This window comes from Zea mays, chromosome 1 (assembly GCF_902167145.1).
Source record: "Zea mays cultivar B73 chromosome 1, Zm-B73-REFERENCE-NAM-5.0, whole genome shotgun sequence".
Classification (NCBI taxonomy): Eukaryota; Viridiplantae; Streptophyta; class Magnoliopsida; order Poales; family Poaceae; genus Zea; species Zea mays.
The window spans coordinates 218,158,962-218,166,714 of record NC_050096.1 but is presented as its reverse complement, the minus strand read 5'-3'; the positions used below and the strand labels follow the sequence as shown (position 1 = coordinate 218,166,714).

At 45.6% G+C, this 7,753-nt stretch overlaps 1 pseudogene; it reads right to left on the bottom strand.

Annotated features, from left to right (window-relative positions):
• Positions 1 to 207: 207 nt before the first annotated feature.
• On the bottom strand, positions 208 to 5,807 carry LOC103645283 (uncharacterized; annotated as a pseudogene).
• Positions 5,808 to 7,753: the final 1,946 nt, after the last annotated feature.

Here is a 7,753-nt window from a genome sequence, read left to right as displayed (position 1 = left end):
TATCTGGCACCCGCTGCACATAATTGTTTGACAGATCAACATTTGAAATTGTCATTCCAATAAGTAAATATATTGTATGGACTTTTCATCCGAGCCAGCAAGTATTTGAATCTGCGGGACCTTCAATATATTGGAGAAGACTACGAAGGCACAAAGTTTCCAAACAGGGCGGCTGAGACAAGGAAACCGCTACAATTGCAACTGGTATATCAAAAGCAGGCCTTCATTTCCAAAGTCACGTCCTTTTCTAACAAAAAGAGATTTTTTTCTTACAACAAAAAATAGAGATTCTATACTCAAGTGAATTTTATAACACAAGGTGCCAGAATCCAAAACCTTGATCTAGATAGGCCTAGGGTCGCAGTATTCTGTTGCTTTCACACCACAGAGGATAATCTGATTCAGGTACAAGACACCTATTGACCTGAACAAAGAACAATGGCACCTCCCATCAAATGCAACGACCCAAATGCAGCTGGTCGTGAACCCTCAACTGATGACCATAACAATGTGTTAACAGGCCATGAGCTAGGTCCGCAACATCATTTGTTTTCTACAAGAATGAACTAACAACTGCCCCCCTGCAAGCACCTACGATCTGACCTCATACTTCCCAGCTTGAGTCTGGGCTCTAAAACCTTTGTACGGAGCGTTCGGGGTGTTTCTTCACGTCTAGCTTATCGATTTGAAGGCCAGATAGGGCAACTCTCATAATCCTGAATTTCGCCTGAAATGTCGGCAATGCATGCAGTTGTGCGAGCCCTTCCTCCAGTCGTAAATTTCTAGAGAGTGTTGGTGCTTTGTCTTTTGGTATCTGCCCAATTGTCCACAAACAGGTCTGCATAAGAAGGCTAGCGTCAGAGAAGCATAGCAAGGTGAAGGTACATGTAGAGTGCTCAACTTCGAGAATTTTCTGAAACTACCTACTATAGACCCCTTACCTTGACTGGTGACAAGATCAGGTATGAGTGGGGTTACCGTGGAACTTATGGTAGGAAGTACACTAACCTTGTCGGCAAGGATGTCAACCGTGCCATAGTTTGCAGTCAGATCAACAGAAACAATAAGAGGGGGCAACTGGAACTGCACTGTTATCGAATCAATAGGTTTCCCACGATCATTTCGAATCCCGACCATCACACTAACGCGGCAGTTCCCGGAATCTGATGTTAATTGTGGTTTCACATAGATCGGTGTCTTCTTCAGTTTCTGAACATTGCTTGTTTGATCAAACGTGAGCGTGCTGAGTGTGTACAGAAGAAAAGCTAGCGCACAAATGAGTACCTATAACTCATGAGCTTGAACTGCCCGTCGGCAGGAACAAATGATAGGATCTGATTTGATTCCCAAGGCCTGAATCAGACGCAGGGGTGGAAGGTAACATCATTGATAATTGCAGTGTTAGCAAAGGACATGGTCAGCTCTGGCACACCTGGGAGGCTGTAATTTACTTGGACTTCACCGTATGCTTCGCATTTCACAAGAACCCCCTCTCTGTGCACCAATCAACGAACAGGATACCAAACAGCAAACGAGCCTCAGTAACATAAGAAAAATTAAATAAAACATAAGTAGGGTAGTTTCATGTGCTATTACGCTATACCACTACTTAATAGTATGAATCTTCATTCTTATGATGCTCTTTTTTCTATATTTTCATAGCACTTGCTAAAGTGCAGAGCATTCATAAATTGAAGGTATAAAAATAGATTGGAGCTCAATGTACATAATTACTACAAAAATGCTGAACAATAGTACCTTCTAGAAACATTTGACCAATTACTGTGACTAAGGTCCTAAAAGCCATATTAGCAGAATTAATGGATCCCGTTTATAAGACATTAAAAAGGAAAAAAACTGGAATACCTGTTCACACATGCATCAAGTTCCTCGACTATGTTAACATAGACTTCATTGCTTGCATCCTTGACCGTTGTTCTTCGCCAAGGTACAAAAGAAGCAGCTGCATCTGGAAGTTTGCTGCCAAGGGTAGAACTCTTGCTAGTAACAACATTCAACATTTTGTTCACAATATTAGGTGGGGTGATCATCTCTTTCAAGATGTTTGGCTCAGTTGTGAGTGGAAAACCATTATCCATCATCTCATCCAAAATCTGCAGTCGTTAAGCACTATAGAATTAGAGAAATTTCAGAATACATGCACTGGCAAGTGGCAACCGCTTAGCAAGCAGCAAAACTTGATTGCAGCATGCAGATTAGGAAATTTATAACAGACTCAACAAATCCAACAGTAGATCAATGGCCTGCCTTGATCTTTTAAATTTATCACAAAATCCTGAAGAAATTTATTAAAATGAATAATATAGACAAGTGCATGGTCACAAAAATGAAAAAAGAAAACAATACCTTTGTACAGCTCCTTGTAGAAGCAGCATGGGTCTTTCTTTGGAGGTGATCGTGCGCTGCTCCTTTGCTCCAAGAATTCCATCAGTCCTATAAATAAAAAAATGGATCAAGTGACACAGAAACACTAACTTCACTGGTAGCAACATAATCCACAGATATACATAGATCTTCAAAAATGGCTCACACATGCAGTGACCAGAACAATGAAATATAAATACAAAAATGGCTCAGTGTTCAACATACCCTTGCCAGGAAAACCATACTGACCAAGCATCCGAGTGCTCAAAATGTCCAACATATTGACATTTGACTTGAGCACTATGCTAGTTAGTACAACCTAGTAGTGAAAAAGAGGGGCGAAAAAATCAATGCCTCGAAAGTCAAGCGGATGTGAGGATATATTTGAAGTTACCAACTACAGACCTTATCCATGTCCCTTTGTCTGGTAATAAGGGTGCCTGGAGCTTTAGGGTTGTATGAATTCTTAACCCTAACTGGAACATCATGAGCTATATGTTCAATTCATGATGGTTAGTAAAGCAAATGCCAAGAAACAATCAATATAGCTTTAAAAGGTAAAAAGGAAACATATGTTTATCTACTGAACATGATCTTTCGTTTTTGAGAAGTATGCAACTGAAAGATTCGTTTATTCACTGAGAAGCAGCCTGCTCACACTATACACGTGCAATATGGATGAATATCATGTACCGTTGTTTAGTTCCATAACTCTTTTCTTGGGATGGTTAGTAAAGCAAATGCCAAGCAACAATAAATATAGCTTTAAAAGGTAAAAAGGGAACAAATGTTTATCTACTGAACATAATCTTTCGTTTATGAGAAGTATGCAACTGAAAGATTCGTTTTATCACTGAGAAGCAGCCTGCACACACTATACAAGTGCAATAAGGATGAATATCCTGTACCATTGTTTAGTTCCAGAACTCTTTTCTTGAGCATTCAAAATATAATTTGTACAAAGATTCATTAGTGACAAAAATGAATCAGAGGGTGGGCCCATCAAAATCATCTATATACTTTTAGCAGGATCGAAATCAGAGGGTGGGCCCATCCTGTCCACCCTCTAGATCCGCAAATGCAGCCAAAGCGTTTTTTAGCAGTTTGGTAACATCACCAGCAGAAGACGAGTTAAAAGAAAGAATGACAGCACCGGATATTGTGAATTTGAACAATTTGCCTTTCAGGGTTCCTGCGCCCTCGCCGATGGGACGATGTCTCCACGGTGCTTGATGGGCCGACAACGCAGTCTCTCACCGGTGGACTAAAATGAACATGAATGCGTACACAGTAGTTTTGTGTACGTTAACATAAAAAATACAGAATATTCTGTTGTACATAGTAGTCAATCAATTTAACTGTTGTAGATCATTCCATTGTGTTCATCCAAAAATTGTTGGATAATAGTTTGCCATCAGTCCTATATACAAGCATATTAGTGCAAGATATAGGTCTCTAGCAGTTGCATGTCAAGAAGTCGAGATAACTCACTGTAGATTGTTTATCTTCTTTATTAGTACCACCAATTTTGGATGTTAAGGAGTTAGACATTGCATAGACTTACACTTCCAAAAGGTTTTGCACGTACACTGAAAAGGATAAGTACATCTGGCAAGAAAATATTAGGCTATGCTATAAGGCGATAAAACATAAATTAATACCATCTCCAAATATAAATTAATTTTGGTCAAATGAAAAAAAGTAGATGGATCAGATGTGGCAGCTGATGCTACCTCTTGATCTGCATGGCAGAAGTCATGTAGTCCATTACATTCATTCATTAATATTAGGTTTGTCTGTCCTGAAAAATCCCAAACATGAACTTGGATAAAGAAACATTAAGTAAACAATAGTAATTGAAGTGCATTTTCAAAGTTGGAAATGTGAGCAGCAACATACTGGTTGAGAATCCACATTAAAAATCTTGTTAACCTGGCTGTAATTCTCAACTGGATTGTCCTAAAGCAGACAATGTTGTAGTTCTGTTTTCTACTTATCTTGTTAGCAGAATACAAGGATACACATTATGGAAAAAGGAAGTTAAAAGAGTTTTACTGGTCAAATAAAATGGCCTTCTAGAAATAAGTGTGATGTCATAGTAATTATTGCAGAAATACATTTAAGAGGAGTTGTGCATATAGGAGCTAACCGTCATTTCCTGATACAGTAACAAGATACCGTTGAGCTGCCAAATCCATGCAGTGACCATAGCGAGGACCAGGCCCTGCCCCTTGAACAACAACCCTGCAACAAATGCCAGAGAAAGAAAATGTCTGATCACAAACCGACAAACAAGATAAAAAGGAAAGCACATGGTAAAAAGAAACATGGCGTCTTGAGTAAACCTAACATGTGCCATTTAAACTTGTCGTTTGTGAGGTCAAGGACATAGAGATCGTCTATGGAGTGCCCTGCTGGTCCAATTCCACCCTGCGTCGCCATTTTATAAATCGCAACTGAAAAAAGTTGGCGCGGAAATGGAATTTGAAGATCCCAAGTCCCTAGTACATGGAAAACAACCATGGTGCCCACTGCAGCTGCAGCATGCGCAGCCCTCGGAGACGGAGGTCTCCAGCAGGATGTAACCTGCAGAAATGTAGAATGTAACCCCGATCATTCAGTGAATCCACAATCCATTTCACCACAAACAATGTTACGCAAAGCTGCCAGTCACCACACTAACACAGGGACACATTCCAAACAAGTAAGCGACATAACAAGCACTGAATTATGGATGGAAAGCATACAATTCTATGAAGTTCTGATCAGAATAAAAAAATACATACAAAGTTCACCGCACTAACCAAACTATTATCGCAGAGAAAAAACCTACAAAATTGACCTCCAGTAAAGCTCCAAAGCAAGAGCAGGAGTCGAAATTGAGCTAAATGTCCGCGTTCCAGGAAGCAAGGGGAGCGAAATCTAAAGAGGGCAGTGGCTTGTACCTCGTCCACCTGCGCGTCTCCACGTCGTACGAGTGCACCGAGTTCGGCACCCCCGTGAGCCCTTCAATCACAGCCAAAGGACACCGCCGTTAGATCGCGCAAAGAAGGAGCAAACCGCGGGAGGGTGAGACTGTAAAGCTCAGCTGGCGCGAGGGGCGGCAATGTCGGTGGCGGCGTCAACGAAGGCTGGGCGGTTGGGGAGCAGAGTGAGCTGGCGGTGACGCTCTGTTTGGGGGGGAGCGCCTACCTGTCTAGGGTTTCGAGAGCCCATGCTGTGGAGAAGTAGGCATGCACACGGAGGACGGGTCACCACCGTCGCGGTCGCCTCATCCGTGCGAGGCGACGAACCTCCTCCCTCCGCGGCGTGGCCCGGCGCCACCAGCCTCGTACCAGCAGCGCCATCGATGGCACCACGACGAGCGCCACCAGTACCAGCAAAAGGGCCACCGCCGAGGACGACTCTACCTCCTCCTCCATTGGCACATGGGTGACTCCGGTGGGTAGGGCTGGGGCAGGGATCCGGATCTGGCGATGCAATGAGGGGAGAGGAGGTGGCGTAGGGGCGTGGACGCGCGGTGCGAGATCAGGGACGCGGACTTGCGGAGGCAGAACCGCCCTATTGTGAATGCCTACTGTCGGGGACCATAATTAGGGGTACCCCCAATACTCTTAAACTCGGCTGGTAATCACCATCAGCACAAGCTGCAGAGCCTGATGGGCGCAATTCAGGCCAAGGCTCCGTCCACTCAAGGGACGCGATCTCGCCTCACTCAAGCCCAGCCTCGGGCAGGAACAGTAGACCCAGGCGGATTCACGCCTCGCCCGAGGGCCTCCTCAAGCAACGGGCACACCCTCGACTCGCCCGAGGGCCAGCTCGGGCAGGCTTCGCAGTGAAGCAACCTTGGCCAGATCGCCTCGCCAACCGACCGTATCGCAGAAGCATTCAATGAAAGGATCACCTGACACCTTATCCTGACGCGCATTCCTCAGTCGATAGGGCCGAAGTGACCGCAGTCACTTCGCCCCTCCACTGACTGACCTGACAGGAAAACAGTGCTGCCTGCCCTGCTCTGACTGCTGTGCCACCCGCCAGGGTGAGGCTGATAGCAGCCGAGTCCAGCCTCAGGCGCCACAGGAAGCTCCGCCTCGCCCGACCCTAGGGCTCGGCCCCCGCCTCGGCCTCGGAAGGTGGTCTCCGCCTCGCCCGACCCCAGGGCTCGGACTCAACCTCGACCTCGGAAGGCGGTCTCCGCCTCACCCGACCCCAGGGCTCGGACTCAACCTCGACCTCGGGAGGAATCGCGTCCTTACCCGACCCGGACCTCGGCCTTAGGAGGAGTCTCCGCCTCGCCCGACCTTGGGCTCGGACCGACCACGGCCAGGGGGTACATCATTGCCCTACCCCTAGCTAGCTTAGGCTACGGGGGAACAAGACCGGCGTCCCATCCAGGCTCGCCTCGGTGACAAGTAATGATGGCTCCCCGCGTGCGCCTATGACGACGGCGGCTCTCAGCCCCTTACGGAAGCAAGGAGACGTCAGCAAGGTCCCGACAACCCTAACAGCTGTGCTTCTACAGGGCTCAAGCGCTCCTCCGACAGCCACGACATCGCATGCACAGGGCTCTAGCACCTCTCCGACAGCCACGTTGGCATGTACATAGAGGCATAGAGCTCTGGCTCCTCTCTGCCGGACACGTTAGCATATTGCTACACCCCCCATTGTACACCTGGACCCTCTCCTTACATCTGTAAAAGGAAGGTCTAGGGCCCTCGTACGAGGGGGGTGGTCGCGCGGGACTCTCTCTCCCTCACGAACGCTTGTAACCCCCTACTGCAAGCGCATCCACTCTGGCGCAGGACAACACGAAGCCGCAGTTTTCCCCTCTTTGTGTTCCGTCTCGCGCCAACCCATCTGGGCTGGGGCACGCAGCGACAATTTACTCGTCGGTCTAGGGACCCCCCGGGGTCGAAACGCCGACACCTACACTCCGCTCTTAAGGAGTAATATATATATATATATATATATATATATATATATATATATATATATATATATATATATATATATATATATATATATATATAGGCAGGTATAACGGGAGCTCTGGGCTTTCAATAGTTAAAGAAAAAGCTCAGACCCACCATCCCTGCAACCTAGTTCAACCCAGCGCGTCGACTCAACCAGGCTTTCGGGTGCGCTACCCTCACTACGTCTGTGCGCGCAAAAAAGAATGCATGCATGAGTCAAACACGTTTCCTTGCATGCGCGTAAATTTAGGAAAGATATGTGTAGTGATTTTTCTATTTTAAATGCTTTATTTTCTCCATAAATTTAGGATCGCTGCGACAGCTATGCAGCTAGACTCGTAAAGACCATTTTATGATATATACTGATACTAAATATGATACATTGTGTAGATAAT